We start from the raw sequence: 22,294 nt of genomic DNA, 5'->3' as shown, positions 1-22,294 counted from the left end.
TGTACATGGTGCTGAGTTTGATCCTCAGCACCACATAAAATAAAATAAAATAAATAAAATAAAATAAAGATGTTGTATCCACCAAAAACTAACTAACTAAATAAATATCAAAAAAGTTTTTCTCTCTTTCTCTCTAAAAAAATAACATAAATATTTTCAGGGTGTAATTCTTTATAATTTAGTATATTCAAATGTCTACCATCCCCAACATTTAGTTCCAGAAACTATTTGAAGTGGAAAGAAATTAGTGCCCACTAGCAGTTTTTTTCATTTTTTTTTTTCACAGAGCTTTTGGCAATGACTCATCTGTGTTTTGGCTTCATAAATTTGCTTGTTCATAAATTACATATGATATTAATTTTAAAACGTATCACATTTTTTTCCTGCTTAATTTCACTTAGCTTACAGTTTCCATGTACATCTTGATTGTAACATTTTGTGATCCCATGAAACATACTTGCTCAATATGGCTGGGATTATAGCTCAGAGGTACAGTTCTTTCCTAGCAGATGTGAGACCCAGAATTCAATTCCTAGTAACACAGAGATAATATTGCTGAGTAATATTCTACTGTTGGGATGTACAGGTTTCCATTTATCTATTTACCTTTCATTGATTTTAGATTTTGGTTCTTATGAATAGTTCAGCAATAAATATTCCTATATGAATTACAGTCTCAACACATTTATAGTTACTTTTGATATATTTTAGAGGTAAGTGCTTGTTCATCTAGTAATTCTTTCTTTTACCAAAAACAAAACAAACAAACAAACAAAAAAAAAAAAAACACCAAGATAATTTTACTTTTGTAAAGAGGCATGAAATTTTCAATTTTCTGCATATTTGATATATTATTTTCTTTTCTGTGTCCATCCATTTTAGGGTATTTTTTGTAAATGTAAATAATTTTTGTTTTCATAATATAAGACAGTTCTATAGGCAAAAGGAACAAAAGAATACTGACAAAGATAAATACAGTGGTTTATTCAATGGCATAACAAAGACAATTTAGAACTTTGGTGGCAATTTGTACATGTCAAGTGCTATGAAGTTATCTATATTTTAGAGCTTATCATTGATTTAACAGCTTAAAAATTTTGAGGGTCTCTGGGATGTATAACATTTTTTAATGGTTTAGTTCCTTATTATCATGTAACTATGAAGGGTGCATTTTGTAACTGGAGTGTGAGAGCCTAACAAGAAAATTATTTGGGGTGTGGGCTCAATCAGATTATCAATAAGGTGTATTAACTGCCCTCTATCCAAAGTTAAAAACTGGGACAGAGAGTTCTTTGTAAAAAATGAATGAATGAATGAATAAATGAATGAATGAATAAATAAATAAAATAAAAAATTATAATTATGTCTTCACTTTCATGGTGAGGTTACTTTTTATACCGAAGTTTTTTCAAGTCCAATTTATTTTTTTCTTATTTTTCTTTTGAAGGCATAACTAAGACTCCACAGCTAAATCTAATTTATAAATAGTAATTGTTTTCTTCTTAATTCATTATAGATTTAACTCTTATATTCTACTGTAAGATACATTTTATGTTAAATATTTTACATAACCTCATGTAAAATCTGATAACATTTCTTGAAACATAAATATGCATTTATATCAATCTTGCTTAAAGAGGAGACTACTTATGCTCTATTTAATTTTTCTGAAAAAATTGTCAAAATTAAATTGACCAGAGGTGTGTAGTTTACTTATAGATTTTTAATTTTCTTTCATTGTTATATTGTTCAATTTTATTTGTATATATACTAGCTGAATATTCAAATAATTATTATGCTTAAGGTGATAGGATATGTCAATGTCAGGTACACTATGTAAAATAGAAAATTTTTACCTAATTTTATGAGACATGAACAAGAACAACTAATGAGAAAAATTGAATACAACATTTTTAAACAACAACAACACTTTTTTTTTGTACCTGGAATTGAATTAAGGAGCACTGCACCACTGATCCACATCCCCATATCCATTTATATTTAATTAGAGACAGAATTTCTCAAAGATGCTTAGAGCCTCCCTAAGTTGCTGGTGCTATCTTTGAACTTATTATTCATCTCCTCAGCCTCTTGAGCCACTGGAATTTTAGGTTTGTGTCAAAATGCTTGGTTAGTTTAAATATTTTATAAAGATGAAATATTGTTCACTTGAATTATTGAAAATTATTCTCACTTATTAACATAAGTGTTAGTAATCAGAAAACTTTAGGATAAAGATCTCTACACCAGTGACCACTTTTGTAACAGGGGTGGCTTTACGTACATCAGTTTTCTCTTAGAGTTGATTTTTATTTAAATAATTATTTGTCTTTCATTCATTTATATTTATTTTTTACTATAACTCATATTTAGATTTCTCTTTATTAAATATTTAGAATAATTCTTGAAATTAAATTTAAGATGGTGCTCTATCAATGAATATATATTATAACCATAGAATGTATTTCCCATTTATGTCTATGACAAATCATTTTGTATTGACACAAGTTCCACGTAGCTTTGTGTTCTTATATGTAAAGGCCCAGATAATAATCTCATTGGGGAGCTCTAGTGTATTTTCTGGTATCTTGTTTACAAGTTCTGTGTACAAAAGTGAGAGTTCACTCTATCATTTTCAATTTTTTTTTTTTTTGATATTTAGGACACAGATGAAGTATTCTCTTTCTAAAATTTCCAAAGAATATTTTATCACCTCGCCTCTGGAATTCATTGTAGTATCTTCATATTTCACACATGGTAAGAAATTAAATATGTATTATTGATTAGGTGTTTTCTGAATTGAGACATCAGCCATTACTCAAGATTATTCTAAGTCATTTCTAGAAGCTTCAGAAGAACACTCTTGAGTACATTATTTCCAATGGTGATGTACACAATATGGAAACAGATCCTGATTTTTGGTATGTCTTTTTTTTTTAAAACCTCAGAGGGTAAGAATTTTTCATGTAGTACGTGGTCTGGTGGAAATATTTGGAATTTGGAATCATGCATAGTTCATTCTGAATTCTACCTGGTCTGCTTCATAGCTGTGGATATTTCAGCATATTTATTTTTTCAAACCATTGTATATGTTTCATGTATAAAATAGGGTAGAATAATATAGCGTGCATGATATCAGCAATTCTTCCCTCTCTCCTGTATTTATAAACTAGGTATTGTGTTTTTCATTTTCACCTATTAAAATTCAGAATTAGTTTCCAAGTCGTTAGATCTAATATTTTTTTCTTTTCTTTTTTTTGGGGGGGGGGGTTGGAGTACTAGGGATAGAACACAATGGCACATTTCCAACCCTATTTTGTCTTTTATTATATACAGGGTCTCACTGAGTTTCTTAGTTACTCAACATTGCTAAGGCTTATTTGTAACATTTTTAACAATCCTTGTGGATCAGTCTCCTAAGACACTTAGATTATAGTCATGCACCACTGTGCCTAGATTTTTTTTATTTATTGTGGCTCATAGAAACCTGTAAAAATGAAAGTTAATACTATGGTACCTACAATCAGAAAGTTTTTTTTTATTTCTTTTGATTTTGCTTTTCAAACCCTGCTGTGTGGTTTCTAAAGTTGAGACACATTTTGGTCACACTACATTAAGCCTAACCAATAGGACGAAACATCACATCAATATAAATGTCACATTTGTATACTACTTCACACAGTGCATATATATTTAAAAGACAATATGTAAAATTTATGGAAAAATAAAAACTTGGACAAGGACATAAAAGGCCCAATTACACACATGTATTTAGATACTACTCATCATTACAAAGACAATAATTTTCCCTTAATGTGATCTTTAATATTTTTCATCAAAATTTTAGCATGTTGCTCAGTGGTTGTTGCTCAGTGGTAGAGTGCTCACCTAGCACATGTGAGACACTCAGTTCAATTATCAGTACCACATAAAAATAAATAAATAAAATAAAGGTATTATGTATAGGTATATCTAAGAAAAAAAAACATTAACAACGAAATTTCAGCATGCTTCTCTTTTAGAGGAAAGAGTCTAAAGAGAATATATACTTTTTGGAGGAAAAGTATATATGAAATACCCCCAAAATCTCTGCTTCAGAGAAGCAAATGAACTAGTAGTATCATTAAGTGACACTGATGTATATTATAAAGCTATAATACAATAATAAAGAGCAAGGAGTCTTAGTATGAACCAAACACAAAGATGAATTTATATATATGAAATTTTTGTATTGTAAGAGCAATAGAATGGTCTAAGTCTATCCATATCCAAAATAACACTAGAAGTACTTGGATAATACAATGCAATCTAAATAAAATTAGATCTAAATAAAATGTTTGGGGTGGAGTCACAGTTCCTTGAGAGTTTGAATGCAGAATATCTCAGGTACTGGGTTCAAACTCATCACAAAAAGCATATGTTCAGGTGAGGTGGAGTTAGAAGTTTTTTCAATCAGCCTTTTTTTACCACTGTGACTAAAGACATTGACAAGAGAAATTGTAGAGGAATAAAAGTTTATTTGCAGGCTTAGGGTTTAAAAGACCTTAGTCTATGGAAGATTGCTCCATTTCTCAGGGCTCAAGGTGAGGCTGAACATCATGGTAGAAGGATGTGGCAGAGGGAAGAAATTTACATAGTGATCATAAAGCAGAGAGAGACTCTGTTTGGGGGACTATACAAATTTATACTCCAAAGCCAAATTTGCAATTTCCACTTCCTCCAGTGACACACTATCACTTCAGTTACCACAGTTAATTCATTCAGGGATTAATTCACTGATGAGGTTAATGCTATTACCAAATCATTTCTCCACCTAACTTTTCTGCATTGTGTCACATGTGAGCTTTTGGGAAAAAAAAAAAAAAAAAAAACTTTGACTGGACCATAACAGAAATATAGCAGAATATGAGGCTTCTAACACTTTGTTTCTCTACTGACTCACTGAATACACATCTACTCATGTTATGGGTCCTTCTTTGACAAAGTCATAAATGAGTTCAGATACATTGGACAATTGAGATTTAGCTACATTGGACAATTTAAAAAATACCTACAATGAAATAGAAATAGCTGGAATACACCTGGCCATGTAAGTTGTTGAGTGAAGTGTCACATATGAAAAAAAATATCTCCCCAAAATCAGGGGTCATCTTAAATAAAAAGAGATTGAGATCATATATAAGCTGACTTTAAAAAATTTTCTATGATTTTCATCTTAATTTATCCATTGGTTAGAGAAGAAGGATATATAAGTATAAAAATCACAAGGTGGTCATCTTATACTTGGTGTCTTTTTATCTGCATCACAACCTGAAGTCAGGACAGAAAAGTTAAATATTAAAGATGTCAGTTTGTCCCAAAAAAGAGATTTACCAGTGGTTTTGCTAACTTCTGTTGCTGGAAGAATTGCTTCTCTCTCAACTCAATTATAGGTACCAAAGGGGAAAATTAAGCAAACTACTGATAGACTAAATAATATTTGAGCACATTCTGAGCCCTGACCTGCCCTTATTCACTCCAGTAATAATTCCAGGCCTACCAATTGTTTTCAGAAGTAGTTTCTCTATATACTGAGTATCTAAAATTAGCGACTTCTGTTCCAGAGAATATATCCTAAAAATAGAATTTCTATATGCAATAGAGATTGAGCATGTGCAAATATTCATACATTACAAACAGTTAGATTTGCATTGTTTGTAACTACTTCCAAAACCTAAAATTTGCAGCAGAAGTTTTAAAAATGTGTTAGAAATCACAGATTCCTGTTTCATCACAGAAAATATTTACATCACACTCTTCATCTAGCCTGGAATATAACACAGTTGCACCAGAAATTTAATGCATCAGTCAAATGAAAAATGCACCCTGTGCAGTCTTGTCAGAATGCCTATGATAAAAATCTGAAAGATAGGGGCTTCGGTTTTGGCTCAGTTATAGAGTGATTGTCTAGCACATGGGAGGCACTGTGTTTAAGCATCAGACCCAAATAAAAATAAATAAAATAAAAGTGAATTTTCTATCTATGACTAATAAATAAATAAGTAAACTATTTAGAAGTAAAAAATAAAAATCTGAAAGATAGTAGGTACTCCAGAGCATATGAGCATGGATGTAAAGACTCAGTTGTAAAAATTCTGGTGGGAATATAAATTGAATAAAGCTATTTTTGAAAATGGTATTAAGGTTCTTCAATAAGTTAAAATAAAAAATGCCATATGATTCAGTAGTAGTAATTCTGGGTATGTATCTAAAAAATAAGAGTCATTAGATAATTGAAAACACTACAATTATATTTTCATTGAGGTATTTTTCACAGAACCTGGTAAAAGAACTGAAGTACCTTTAAGGTAAATGGTACATTGGGCTTGGTATTCTCAGTAGCTTGGGAGGGTGAGGCAGGAGAATCATGAATTTAGAGCCAGTCTCAGCAACTTATGAGTGATGCACTAAGCAAATCAATGAGATCTTGTCTCTAAATAAAATATTAAAAAAGAGATGGTGATGAATATCAGTGGTTGACTAGCTATGATTTCAACACACAGTACAATAAATAAATAGGCCCAACACATTGACCCTATGCTTTATTTTTTAATATGCATTTTACTCTCACCCTTTCTGGATTAACTGGACAGGATGTGTCACATTCTTTAACAAACTATTATCTGCAAGAGAAATACAGTTTGAAAATAATGTTCATAAGAGGAACACAAGTTTCACTGAAGGGGAAACTTTTGTGACCCTGTTAAAAACCAGATCTGGAACTCAGGTAAATAAAGATAACTGTTGAGAGCCACAGCCAAAGGGGCCCCAGCAAACTTCCAGCTGCCAGCAAACTTCCAGCTGCCGGCTGATGATTGGCTCACAGTGGCCCCAGCAACATCTAGCTGATTGGCTCCTCTGCGGTGATGTTCATTGGGCTGTTTCCCTGCCCTTCAAGCTGCCAGCTGATGATTGGCTCACAGTGGCCCCAGCAACATCTAGCTGATTGGCTCCTCTGCAGTCATGTTCATTGGGCTGTTTCCCTGCCCTTCAAGCTGCCAGCTGATGATTGGCTCACAGTGGCCCCAGCAACATCTAGCTGATTGGCTCCTCTGCGGTCATGTTCATTGGGCTGTTTCCCTGCCCTTCAGACTACGGAACTGCTCATTGGGGGACTTCTTTGGCTCCGCCCACGCGACCTAGCCAATCGGCCTCAAGAGCAGGAGGATTGTGGGAGGTGGTGGTTGGTGTGGGGGAGAGGCTTGTGGAAGCCGGTGGTGGCAGTTGGGCTCTGAGGGTTTTTCCTGAGGAGCTGTTTTGTTTGGCGTTTGTAGTTTTAAAAATAAAGTTTGTTTCTTTTGACAAGTGGCTCCTGAATTGTGCCCAGCCAGACTGCGGCATTTGGTGGCTCGCACGGGGAGCGACTGAGGGTAAGTAAACTGCTCGCCCCTGAGGGCAGGGCGAGAGGATGGGTAGCCATTCTAAGTTTACTCTTTTGTTTTGCTTCATTTTTGTTTTAAGTTGCCTGTCCCTGGAGATGAGTGAGACGGAAGAAAAACTGCTCACATCTGAGGAAAAACTATTTGCGTCTGAGGAACAGATAGGGAGAAAGGAAGGATGGACATTTCAGTCCCTGGAGATGAGTGAGACAGAAGAAAAACCGCTCACATTTGAGGAAAAACTATTTACGTCTGAGGAACAGATAGGGAGAAAGGGCGGATGCACATGTCAGGAGGATAGAAAGGCTATAATGAAATTTTGTTGTTCCATTTTTATTGGATTCTGTCTCGGTTTGGTTTGGTGTTATCTTGCTGGGTTGTATTATAGTAGAAATACGGGATCAGCAATTAGTAAAAAACAAACCGAAAGAGTGTTAAGTAAATTGTTAGACGAAGGAGGCATCTCAGTAAAATCAAGAATACTCAGGGCATACGTTGATACAATACAAAAATATAGCCCATGGATTTTTAAGGAGGAGTTGTTAGATATATCACAATGGAACCATCATGGTGAAGATTTAAAAAGAATAGAAAAGTACAACCCAGGGACTCTGCCAGTTGGCACATTGATATTGTGGGCGAACGTATCTGGTTTGCTTAGTCCAAAGCCTTCAGTTCAGACAAAGGTAGAGGAAGGAAGTTTAGAGCAGCAAAAGCCATCAGGGGAAAAGTTACAACAGGAGACTGTTAATAACATCTTTCTATTAGAGAGTGAAAGTCTCCAACCAACAGCACCACCTCCATATGCTAGGAGGCTCCCAACCCCCGCAGTTGATAGTTGGGATCCTGAGACAGGATCTCAAGTATGCCCTGTATTTGAGGTAGGAGGGCAGCGAATTCACCAGGGTTTATTTTACAAAACAGTGAAGGAGCTAAAAGAGGCTGTAACAACCTATGGTCCTCAAGCACCCTTCACTGTAAGCTTGATCGAATCCATTACCAACTTAAATATGACGCCAGCAGATTGGGCTAATATGTGTAAAGCTGTGCTAACTGGAGGACAATACCTGTTATGGAAGGTTGCTAATGAGGAATTTTGCAAGGAGACGGCTATGGGAAATGCAGCAGCTGGTTATCCTCAGAGAAATCTAGATATGTTGTTAGGAAAGGGACCTTATGAGGATCGGCAACAACAACTTGCATATGATCCTGGTGTATACGCACAAATTGCTGTAGATGCACTTAAGGCATGGAAGACTTTACAAGGACATGGAGGTTTACAAGGTCAATTATCTAAGATAATACAAGGAGCTAATGAACCTTATGCTGAATTTGTAGATAGGCTTATTCAAACAGCTACCAGAGTTTTTGGGAATACAGAACAAGCAATGCCATTAATAAAACAACTGGCTTATGACCAAGCGAATCGTTGATGCAGAGATATCATTAGACCATGGAAACAGGAAGATTTAAACAAATATATTAAATTGTGTAGAGACATTAATGAACAAGAACAAGTCATGGCAGCTGCAGTAAAACAGGCTTTAGATGCCAGAGACATTAATGAACAAGGGCAAATTGTGGCAGCTGCAGTAAAACAGGCTTTAGATGCCAGAGACATTAATGAACAAGGGCAAATTGTGGCAGCTGCAGTAAAACAGGCTTTAGATGCCAGAGACATTAATGAACAAGGGCAAATTGTGGCAGCTGCAGTAAAACAGGCTTTAGATGCCGGGCCAAGAACATGCTACAATTGTCAACAAGCAGGACATTTTAAAAGGAATTGCCCCATAGGAGGAGGGTTTAACAATACTAGGTATCAAAGGAATAGAATACCGGGTATTTGCCCACGATGCCGTAGAGGGAGACATTGGGCTAATGAATCCACCGTTCTCAATCCACCATAGAGGGTACTCCATTATCAAAAAATGAGCAAGGACAAGGTTTTTATCCACAATATCGTGGACAAAGGCATTTGGCTCCGTTGCCAAAAAACGGACAGGGGGCCCCAATGCTCCGGGGCCCCAAACCACAAATGTACGGAGCTCTGGAGGAACCCAGCAACCCCAGCAACCCCATCAGGGTAGTGCCCAGGGCATCAGATCCCTCGTCAGACAGACTAGAGGGAGCGCAGGGTTGGACATCTGCGCCTCCGCCAAATCAGTACTAACTCCAGAGATGGGAGTTCAAATCATTCCCACAGGGGTGAAAGGACCTCTTCCCAAAGGAACAGTAGGCTTATTATTGGGACGCAGCTCTTCTACTCTAAAAGGACTTTTGATAAGTCCTGGGGTAATTGATCCCGATTATGAAGGTGAAATAAAAATTATAGCCAGTTCTCCAAAAGGTATATCAGTAATTTCACCAGGAGATAGAATAGCACAGTTACTAATAATACCATGCCTACATGATAAATTTTCCAGTCATGCTGTAGAAAGAGGTTCCAAGGGATTAGGCTCCACAGGTGTAGATTGGGCTATGCTTTCTTTAAATTTAGATTCTCGCCCCATGCTAAAACTAAATATTCAAGGACATGAATTTAATGGGTTAATGGATACAGGTGCAGACCTTAGCATTATCTCTCGTCAAGAATGGCCAAAACATTGGCCATTACAACAAGCCACTCAAACGCTTCGAGGCCTAGGAGTGGCGAATAATCCCGATAAAAGTGCAATGGTATTAGATTGGAAGGATCCTGAAGGATGTGAAGGAACTATACAGCCATATGTATTGGATCATCTTCCTGTAAATTTATGGGGACGAGATGTCTTAGATCAATTAGGTTTAACATTAACAAATAATATCAATCAAAATGCACCCACTATTATGGCTAGACAAGGTTTTAGGAAAGGAAAAAGATTAGAAAAACAAGAACAAGGTATAGCAGCACCAATACAAATAAATCAAGGAACAGACAGACATGGGTTGGATTTTCACAAAGGGCCACTGAGACAATAAAAATTACCTGGAAATCAGAAAGACCAGTATGGGTTCCTCAGTGGCCCTTGACTAAAGAAAAGATACAAGTAGCCCATGATCTGGTCAAAGAACAATTAGTGGAAGGACATATACAACCTTCTGTATCTCCCCATAATACTCCCATTTTTGTCATCAAAAAGAAATCTGGTAAATGGAAATTATTGCAAGATTTAAGAGCCATTAATAATGAAATGGTCATTATGGGACCTGCTCAATCGGGGATTCCTCAGTTGTCTGCTTTGCCAAAAACTTGGTATGTTTTAGTTATAGATATTAAAGATTGTTTTTTTTTCAATTCCAATTCATCCCGAGGATAGTCCACGTTTTGCATTTACTATCCCTGCATTAAATCATGAAGGTTCTGATCAGAGATATGAATGGAAAGTACTCCCTCAAGGGATGGCTAACAGCCCAACTATGTGTCAAATTTATGTTAACAAAGTAATCCAGCCACTTAGAAATCAAAATCCTGAGCTACAAATATTTCACTATATGGATGACATATTATTAGCACACAAAGCTAAAAACACATTGCTAGAATGTTATGCCACACTTACAAACTTATTAAAAAATTATAATCTAGAGATAGCAATAGATAAAGTACAATTAAATTTTCCAATTAATTATTTGGGAGTTCTATTATCCTCAACCGTGGTCCGTCCACCAAAAATTCAAATACGAGTAGATCAACTCAAATCACTTAATGACTTTCAAAAGTTATTAGGAGACATAAATTGGATAAGGCCTTATCTAGGTATTCCAACAGGAGAATTGGGACCTTTATTTGATATCCTAAAAGGTCCATCAGATCCAAATTCACCCCGAATGTTGATGCCTGAAGCAAGAAAGGCATTAAAAATCATTGAAACATATATGGAAAATATGCATTTGGATAGAATTGATATAAGTTTGCCTTTATTATTTATTGTACTATCAACAAAACATATTCCTACAGGAGTATTTTGGCAAGAAGGTCCATTATTATGGATACATTTATCTTATTCTCCTAACACTATTCTTACTAGGTATCCTGAGGCTGTAGGACAATTAATACTCAAAGGAATAAAAACAGCAAAGGCAGTGTTTGGAATTTCTCCTAATAAAATTATTACTCCATATACTATGAATCAAATTGATGAATTAGCTAATGAGTTAAATACTTGGTCAATAATCATGTGCAAATCTAATGTTTCATTTGATAACCACTTACCATCTAATCCTTTATTGTCTTTTTGGTCATTGCATCCTGTAATTTTTCCAAAAATGACAAGAAAAACACCTATCGTGAATGCTCCAAATATATTCACTGATGGGTCAAATAATGGTACAGCAGCAATAGTTACACCTGATCGAACTTTTACATTTTTAGTACCCAAACAATCAGCTCAAAAGGTAGAGCTTAATGCAGTATTACAAACTTTTGTGATGTTTAAAGATTCTGTATTTAATTTATTTTCTGATAGTCAGTATATAGTTAATGCTATAGTATCCCTTGAAGATGCTGGTAGGATTTCTCCTTCTTCTACTGTTTTTTCTTTGTTTTCCACTATACAAAGTTTAATATGGGACAGAAAAGATCCATTCTTTATAGGACATATCAGGGCACATACAGGATTGCCTGGAGCCCTTAGTTTGGGCAATGATTTAGCAGATAAAACTACACATGACGTACATATTTTCTCTATACTAGAAGAAGCTATAAATTTTCATAAAAGGTTCCATGTCAATGCTAATACTTTACAAAAGCGTTTTAAAATAACTAAGGAGCAAGCTAGACAAATAATAAAACAATGTCAAAATTGTGTGACCTTTTTACCACAAGTTAATCTTGGAGTCAATCCTAGAGGATTGATACCTAACCATATTTGGCAGATGGACGTCACACACTTGCCAGAATTTGGAAAATTAAAATATTTGCATGTTACAGTTGATACTTCTTCTGGATTTTTGATGGGCTCCCTTCATGCCGGAGAAAAAACTAAAGATGTTATAGCTCATTGCTTACATAATTTTGCCACTGTGGGCATTCCAAAACAGTTAAAAACAGATAATGCCCCTGGTTATACGTCTACTTCTTTTAAACAATTTTGTTCATCATTTGGCATTACTCATATAACAGGAATCCCATACAATCCACAGGGACAAGGCATAGTTGAAAGAGCTCATCAAACTATTAAAATGTACTTATTAAAGCAAAAAGACGGAATTGGGAAGGGGTATATATTCCCCAAAGATAAACTTAAAATAACCCTTTTTACTCTAAACTTTTTAAATTTGGATTCATCAGGACTTAGTGCTGCAGAAAGGCATATGTGTCCAAAAAATGTACATAAGCCCAAGGTACTTTGGAAAGATATTCTAACAGGACAATGGAAAGGTCCTGACCCAGTAATTGTCTGGAGTCGGGGGTCTGTTTGTGTGTTTCCACAGGAAGAACAGCATCCGATTTGGATTCCGGAGAGATTAACTAAAATCCTGACCCAGTGATTGTCTGGAGTCGGGGGTCTGTTTGTGTGTTTCCACACGGAGAACAGCAGCCAATTTGGATTCCAGAGAGATTAACTAAAGCGAATTCTACAGACCAAAAAGAAGATGATTTGGCTCAAATCAATAATAGCTGATATCCAAAACTCCAATTTGGCTATCCTTACATCTGCGACAGAACCAGGATGCTTTTTTCAATATCTGTTTTATTATTGCCCTTTCCCATATCATGAAGTTCTATTTTGTTTTTTGAGCTCATACAGACCTAGGTTAATGTTTTGCTGATCAGTTCTATTTGTTTTCTTTTTTGACTATTGAGTTTTTAAACATTGCAATGGAGATTTCACCTGTAAAAAGTTATAAGGCCTTTACTATTATGTTATGTGTTGTATGTATTATATTATGTGTGCACACTTGTGTTTTGTGTTATATGTTTGAATGTACATATGTCCATATATCATATATGATTGAGCGCTCATAAAAAAAAAAAGAAAAATGGATCCAAATTTTTTTTTTTTTTATTCACGTGATTTAAATGGTTTAATTTAAATTGGGTAAATAACTGTTAAGAAGGTTAACAGATCTGTTTGTTTACTTTCACCTATTCTTTTCATTATATTTAATAATTCTTTTCAAAATAATGTAAATTGTTAAGAAAATTGTTTTCTTTAGTGCCTTCTAGAATGTTACACAATTATTAATATTAACCATTATTGCCAAAATTCCTATCTTCATCCCAGTGCCAGTGAAGATAATGTAAATTGTTAAGAAAATTGTTTTCTTTTAGTGCCTTCTGGAATGTTACACAATGTTTTCTTTAGCCATTATTGCCAGAATTTCTATCTTCATCCCAGTGCCAGTGAAGAATTGTTAAGAAAATTGTTTTCTTTTAGTACCTTCTAGAATGTTATATAATTTTTTCTTTAGCCATTATTGCCAGAATTCCTATCTTCATCCCTGTGCCGGTGAAGACAAAGATAAAACTAATCTACAGTTTCTGCAATAGCCATCACTGAACCGCTTATAGAACTTGCCTAAACTATGTGTCACTTGTATGCATTGTAAACGCACTTGTATGCATTGTGAACTATCTGTTGGTGCAGCGACTTGTGGCAGTGTTGGAGTATTGATTTGGTATATCTTCCTCCCTTCTGCTTGTAATGATCGTTCAGCTATTTGGGGGCCAACAGAGGTGAGGCAAAGAACCTCACCCCCCCGCTGGTACCTCTCCACAGGTGTGGCTGTATACTGGACCGGTAGTCAATGACGGGTAAGATCCAATTACAATGGTACCAACCTAAGACAGGAGGCTGACGCCCTGAGGTCAGCTCATCCGAAGACGGGTAAGGACCATATGTAGTATTGGACAACCTAAGGCAGGCACGGTCCCTAAGCCACATGCTTGTTGTTTAAACAGAGAGGGGGAGATGTTGAGAGCCACAGCCAAAGGGGCCCCAGCAAACTTCCAGCTGCCAGCAAACTTCCAGCTGCCGGCTGATGATTGGCTCACAGTGGCCCCAGCAACATCTAGCTGATTGGCTCCTCTGCGGTGATGTTCATTGGGCTGTTTCCCTGCCCTTCAAGCTGCCAGCTGATGATTGGCTCACAGTGGCCCCAGCAACATCTAGCTGATTGGCTCCTCTGCAGTCATGTTCATTGGGCTGTTTCCCTGCCCTTCAAGCTGCCAGCTGATGATTGGCTCACAGTGGCCCCAGCAACATCTAGCTGATTGGCTCCTCTGCGGTCATGTTCATTGGGCTGTTTCCCTGCCCTTCAGACTACGGAACTGCTCATTGGGGGACTTCTTTGGCTCCGCCCACGCGACCTAGCCAATCGGCCTCAAGAGCAGGAGGATTGTGGGAGGTGGTGGTTGGTGTGGGGGAGAGGCTTGTGGAAGCCGGTGGTGGCAGTTGGGCTCTGAGGGTTTTTCCTGAGGAGCTGTTTTGTTTGGCGTTTGTAGTTTTAAAAATAAAGTTTGTTTCTTTTGACAAGCGGCTCCTGAATTGTGCCCAGCCAGACTGCGGCAATAACTCCTACTAAACATAAAATCTGCAAGAGTTTATGATTAAGAATTCAATTAGAAATCGTGAACATAGGCCAATTAACCTAAAGTTGTCATGGCAGTGGGCACTTGAGAATTTGCTACTATCCTGCTGTCAGTCTAAAGTCAAGAAGTGTACCTGGGCCAGGCTCTTTAGAATATTTTTAGATATCTAATAAAACTGGAGAGCAAGAGAGCCATCCTCTTCTCTTTACAAGAGGACACATTCTCTCTCTGCAAAGTGTCACCTTTTTCCTCTTTCACATCACTTCTAATAAATTCATTGTGTCTGCTTTTCTCTCATGTGAAATGCTCACAAAGAGAAAGCAAAATCTATAAAGTGCCATCCAGTTCATACAGAGAATTTAGAAATACTTCATCTATTTGAAATATAGCATAAAAATAGTTGATAATGCAAAGAGGGAATGCTGGCATTAAAAATGTGAACAGAGCTGAGTTCAGTGATGCACTCCTGTAATCTCATGATCCTGGAAGGCTGAAGCAGAAGGATCATGTGTTTAATGCCAGCTTTAGCAAGAGAGAAGTGCTAAGAAAATCAGTGAAACTCTTTCTTTAAATAAAATCAAAATACTGCTGGGGATTTGGCTCAGGGGTCCAGTGAGCCAATAAGTTCTAGAATGACTTGTTATCCAGTGACAACTAATTGACCCACTATGGGCTTGAGCTCAAGATTTAATCACAAGTTCAACAGAAGTCATATGGAAAATAGCTGGTGTCTTATAGATAATGTGGTTAAGGTGTTCCTGCACCCTCTGTCTCACAGGGTCACAGCATGGGGGATGCTGTGGCAGGGCTACACCAACTGGAAACCAAAACCATGAGGAAAGTTAAGTTTTTTTTATGATACTCATGATATGGATAATAGGGTACACATCAATCAATAATAAAAGTACATGTTGACTGAAATGACAGAAAAATTCCCAGAATGTGACCAAAGATACAATTAAGACATGTCTGAAGATGTGTTTTGATATCTCTCAGGATACAAACAATAGTGCTATTCCTCCAAAAATTTATGAAGAAAAGATTGCAAATCAAGGTTCTTGAGAAAAACTTAACAATTTACATTTAGCCCCACATTAAAAAGCTACAACCTGTGCAAAATACATTTTTTCCCACTAACAGACCCTTCTTTGCCTTACACAGGAATTCATGATAAAAATGGGAAACACATTGTTAATATTAATGGCAAATGGGTTGAGGTGAAGAGCCTGCACTTTTGTTATATATTACAAAGACATAAGAATTGTTATATTTTGAACAAGTATAAAATAAACTCTTTAATAAAGCAGTTAAATAGGTCATATGAAAAAGGAAATTACCTTGGAAACTAAAAATAGAATAATATAAAATTAATATACATATATTTATAAGCACTTCAGAATAGTAGGCTTTTAAGTAATAGGCTTTCAGTACTTCAAGTGTTTTGTGGGACATTAGTTTAGAAGTAAGAAAGATTACAAATAATCATAGGTATGCTTTAAAGTTTAGTGATATAATCATAGGTATGCTTTACAGTTAAAAGTTAATAATAAGTCAAGATACGTGTACTTTATTTACATAGTCTAGCACTTATTGATTGAGGTTCAAATGTAAAAGTTTAATCATGACTCGCAAAGATTTCAGTAAAATATTTTAAACAATGTACTCAATATTTTATGTAATTAATATATGTCTGAAAATATTGTAACTCTTGAAAATTATATAAATCAAAGAAGTTTTGAGCTTTGAAGCTATCCATTAACTACATGAAAAAACACCTGTAAAAATGTATAAAAATAAAGGCCCCTCTAGGGCCAGCAAATACTTCTGAAGGTTGCTCATAATTTGCAACTGTAGTCCTGTCTCTTCTTCTTTTGCCTAAGCCACTCATCCTTCAGGACCCCTGAATCTCTGCTAGCTAGGGCTTGACCCAGGCAATAGAGATTTAATTGTTTTTTCTTTCTTTTTTTAATTTTTCAAATAATGTAGTTTATTGAAATTCAACTTCCATTATCATTTTTATGTTATGTAAAGGTCACTATAGATACTGTATCAGGTGCTGATTCAGCCAGGGCATCTAGAGCATGCTCAGTAAAAACAGAACATTAACACACATGTCCATTTTATGAAGTGTTCTGTTCCACAAAGACTTTACTCAGAAACACATCTCACAACCTCCACCTTAAAGAACACCCTTAATCATTGCTATGGCAAATGGTAAATCTCATGCTAACTCTTGAAGACTTCAACCTAGAATGAGATGTCATATTTTATTGCTCACACCAGTCACATGGCCACACCCAACATGGCATTCAGGAAGTATAATTCTACCATGTTCTCAGAAAGGGGGAAAACCAAAATGGGGAGAGAACTGATGACTACCACAGGTGCCAGTGATTAGAGACTTTCTTCTGAAGGTATTCTGTAGAGGAAAGGAGGGCACTGTGGTATAATTTTTAGCACTCTTTATCTGTTTATTTTTGCTGGGTTTTTAACATTTATTTAATCAAATTTGTTATCTATGACAGCAGAATGTATTTCAATTCATAGTACACATATACAGCACAATTTTTCATGTCTCTGGGTGTACACAAAGTAGAGACATAGAATTTGTGTCTTCATACATGTACATAGGGTAATGATGTCCATCTCCTTCCACCATCTTTTCTCCCCCTCTGCCCCTACCTTTCCCTCTCTCCTCTTTGCCCTATCTAAAGTTCCTCCATTCTTCCCATGCTCCCCCCATAACCTTATATCAGAGAAAACATTAAGAATTTGGTTTTTTGGGATTGGCTTACTTCACTTGACATTATATTCTCCAGCTCTATCCATTTACCTACAAATGCCATGATTTAATGCTGAGTAATATTCCATTGTGATTATATGTCATAGTTTCTCTATCCATTCATCTATTGAAGGGCATCTAGGTTGGTTCCACAATTTAGCTATTGGGAATTGTGCTGCTATAAACATTGATGTGGCTGTGTCACTATACTATGCCGTTTTTTTTTTCTATTTAACTTCTATTTAGTTTCTTTTTTTTTATTGTTGGTTGTTCAAAACATTACACAGTTCTTGATATATCATATTTCACACTTAGATTCAAGTGGGTTATGAACTCCCATTTTTACCCCATATACAGATTACAGAATCACATCAATTACACTTCCATTGATTTACATATTGACATACTCATGTCTGTTGTATTCTGAGCCTTTCCTATCCTCTACTATCCCCCCTCCCCTCCCCTCCCCTCCCCTCTTCTCTCTCTACCCCCTCTACTGTAATTCATTCCTCCCGCTTGTATTATTTTTCCCTTTCCCCTCACTTCCTCTTGTATGTAATTTTGTATAACCCTGAGGGTCTCCTTCCATTTCCATGCAATTTCCCATCTCTCTCCCTTTCCCTCCCACCTCTCATCCTTGTTTAATGTTGGTCTTCTTCTCGTGCTCTTCTTCCCTAGTATGGTCTTAGTTACTCTCCGTATATCAAAGAAGACATTTGGCATTTGTTTTTTAGGGCTTGGCTAGCTTCACTTAGCATAATCTCTCTAATGCCATCCATTTCCCTCCAAATTCTATGATTTTGTCATTTTTTAATGCAGAGTAATACTCCATTGTGTATAAATGCCACATTTTTTTTATCCATTCCTCTATTGAAGGGCATCTAGGTTGGTTCCACAGTCTTGCTATTGTGAATTGTGCTGCTATGAACATCGATGTAGCAGTGTCCCTGTAGCATGCTCTTTTTAGGTCTTTGGGAATAGACCCAGAAGGGGAATAGCTGGGTCAAATGGTGGTTCCATTCCCAGCTTTCCAAGAAATCTCCATACTGCTTTCCAAATTGGCTGCACCAATTTGCAGTCCCACCAACAATGTACAAGTGTACCCTTTTCCCCACATCCTCGCCAACACTTGTTGTTTGACTTCATAATGGCTGCCAATCTCACTGGAGTGAGATGGTATCTTAGGGTGGTTTTGATTTGCATTTCTCTGACTGCTAGCGATGGTGAGCATTTTTCCATGTACTTCTTGACAGATTGTATGTCCTCCTCTGAGAAGTGTCTGTTCAGGTCCTTGGCCCATTTGTTGATTGCTTTATTTGTTATCTTACTATCTAATTTTTTGAGTTCTTTATATACTCTGAATATTAGGGCTCTATCTGAAGTGTGTGGAGTAAAGATTTGTTCCCATGATGTAGGCTCCCTATTTACCTCTCTTATTGTTTCTTTTGCTGAGAAAAAACTTTTTAGTTTGAGTAATTTCCATTTGTTGATTCTAGATGTTAACTCTTGTGCTATGGGTGTCCTACTGAGGAATTTGGAGCCCGACCCCACAGTATATAGGTCGTAGCCAACATTTTCTTCTATCAGATGCCGTGTCTCTGATTTTATATCAAGCTCCTTGATCCATTTTGAGTTAACTTTTGTGCATGGTGAGAGTAAGGGATTCAGTTTCATTTTGTTGCATATGGATTTCCAGTTTTCCCAGCACTATTTGTTGAAAATGCTATCCTTCCTCCATTGCATGCTTTTAGACCCTTTATCAAATATAAGAAAGTTGTAGTTTTGTGGGTTGGTTTCTGTGTCCTCTATTCTGTACCATTGGTCCACCTACCTGTTTTGGTACCAGTACCATGCTGTTTTTGTTACTCTTGCTCTGTAGTATAGTTTGAAGTCTGGTATCGCTATACCACTTGATTCACACTTCCTGCTTAGCATTGTTTTTGCTATTCTGGGTCTTTTATTTTTCCATATGAATTTCATGATTGCTTTATTTATTTCTACAAGAAATGCCGTTGGGATTTTGATTGGCATTGCATTAAACCTATAGAGAACTTTTGGTAATATCGCCATTTTGATGATGTTAGTTCTGCCTATCCATGAACAGGGTATATTTTTCCATCTTCTAAGATCTTCTTCAATTTCTCTCTTTAGGGTTCTGTAGTTTTCATTGTATAAGTCTTTCACCTCTTTTGTTAGGTTGATTCCCAAGTATTTTATTATTTTTAAGATATTGTGAATGGAGTGGTTGTCCTCATTTCCATTTCAGAGGATTTGTCTCTGATATACAGGAATGCCTTTGATTTATGCATGTTGATTTTATATTCTGCCACGTTGCTGAATTCATTTATTAGCTCTAATAGTTTCTTTGTAGACCCTTTTGGGTCTGCTAGGTATAGAATCATGTCATCTGCAAATAGTGATAGTTTAAGTTCTTGTTTTCCTATTTTTATGCCTTTAATTTCTTTCATCTGTCTAATTGCTCTGGCCAGTGTTTCGAGAACTATGTTGAACAGAAGTGGTGAGAGAGGGCATCCCTGTCTTGTTCCAGATTTTAGAGGGAATGCCTTCAATTTTTCTCCATTCAGAATGATGCTAGCCTGAGGCTTAGCATAGATTGCTTTTACAATGTTGAGGTATGTTCCTGTTATCCCTAGTTTTTCTAGAGTTTTGAACATAAAGGGATGCTGTACTTTGTCGAATGCTTTTTCTGCATCTATTGAGATGATCAGATGGTTCTTATTTTTAAGTCTATTGATGTGGTGAATAACATTTAATGGTTTCCGTATATTGAATCAGCCTTGCATCCCAGGGATGAGTCCAACTTGATCATGGTGCACAATTTTTTTGATATGTTTTTGTATCCGATTCGCCAGAATTTTATTGAGGATTTTTGTATCTAGGTTCATTCGAGATATTGGTCTGTAGTTTTCTTTCTTTGAAGTGTCTTTGTCTGGTTTCGGAATCAGGGTGATGTTGGCCTCGTAGTATGAATTTGGAAGTTCTCCCTCTTTTTCTACTTCCTGAAATAGCTTAAAAAATATTGGTATTAATTCCTCTTTAAAGGTTTTTTAAAACTCTGCTGTATACCCATCAGGTCCTGGGCTTTTCTTAGTTGGTAGTCTTTTGATGGCTTCTTCTATTTCCTCAATTGATATTAGTTTGTTTAGGTTGTCTATATCCTCCTGACTCAATCTGGGCAGATCATATGACTTAAGAAATTTATCGATGCCTTCACTATCTTCTATTTTATTGGAGTATAAGGATTCAAAATAATTTCTGATTATCTTCTGTATTTCTGAAGTGTCTGTTGTGATATTGCCTTTTTCATCCTGTATGCTAGTAATTTGAGTTCTCTCTCTTCTTCTCTTCATTAGCATGGCTAAGGGTCTGTCAATCTTCTTTATTTTTTCAAAGAACCAACTTTTAGTTTTGTCAATTTTTTCAATTGTTTCTTTTGTTTCGATTTCATTAATTTCAGCTCTGATTTTAATTATTTCTTGCCTTCTACTTCTTTTGCTGTTGTTTTGCTCTTCTTTTTCTAGGATTTTGAGATGAAGTATGAGATCATTTATTTGTTGGTTTTTCCTTTTTTAAGGAATGAACTCCAAGCAATGAATTTTCCTCTTAGGACTGCTTTCAATGGGTCCCATAGATTCCGATATGTTGTGTCTGTGCTTTCATTTATCTCTAAGAATTTTTTAATTTCCTTTTTGATGTCTTCTATAACCCATTGATCATTCAGTAACCTATTGTTCATTCTCCAAGTGATGCATGATTTTTCCTTCCTTCTTTTATCGTTGATTTTCAGTTTCATTTCATTATGATCAGATAAGATGCATGGTATTATCTCTACTCCTTTATATTGTCTAAGAGTTGCCCTGTGACATAATATATTATCTATTTTTGAGAAGGATCCATGTGCTGCTGAGAAAAAAGTGTAACTTCTTGATGTTGGGTGGTATATTCTATATATGTCAATTAAGTCTACGTTGTTAATTGTGTTATTGAGTTCTATAGTTTCCTTATTCAACTTTTGTTTGGAAGATCTGTCCAGTGGTGAGAGAGGTGTGTTGAAGTCTCCCATGATTATTTTATGGTGGTCTATTAGACTCTTGAATTTGAGAAGAGTTTGTTTGATGAACATAGGTGCACCATTGTTTGGGGCATATTTATTTATGATTGTTATGTCTTTTTGGTGTATGGTTCCCTTGAGCAGTATTTAGTGTCCCTCTTTATCCCTTTTGATTAGCTTTGGCTTGAAATCTATTTTATTAGATATGAGTATGGACACTCCTGCTTGTTTCCGTGGTCCATATGAGTGATATGATTTTTCCCAACCTTTCACCTTCAGTGTATGTATGTCTTTTCCTATCAAATGCGTCTCCTGTAGGCAGCATATTTTTGGGTCATGTTTTGTGATCCATTCTACTAGCCTGTGTCTCTTAATTGGTGAGTTTAAGCCATTAACATTTAGGGTTATTATTGAGATATGGGTTGTTCTTCCAGCCATATTTGTTTATTTATGTTACTAAACATGGTTTGTTTTCCTCTTTGATTATTTTCCCCCCTTTACTGTCCTACCTC

The sequence above is a fragment of the Urocitellus parryii genome, assembly GCF_045843805.1.
Source record: "Urocitellus parryii isolate mUroPar1 chromosome 10 unlocalized genomic scaffold, mUroPar1.hap1 SUPER_10_unloc_1, whole genome shotgun sequence".
Classification (NCBI taxonomy): domain Eukaryota; kingdom Metazoa; phylum Chordata; class Mammalia; order Rodentia; family Sciuridae; genus Urocitellus; species Urocitellus parryii.
Note: the sequence above shows the minus strand (reverse complement) of the source record.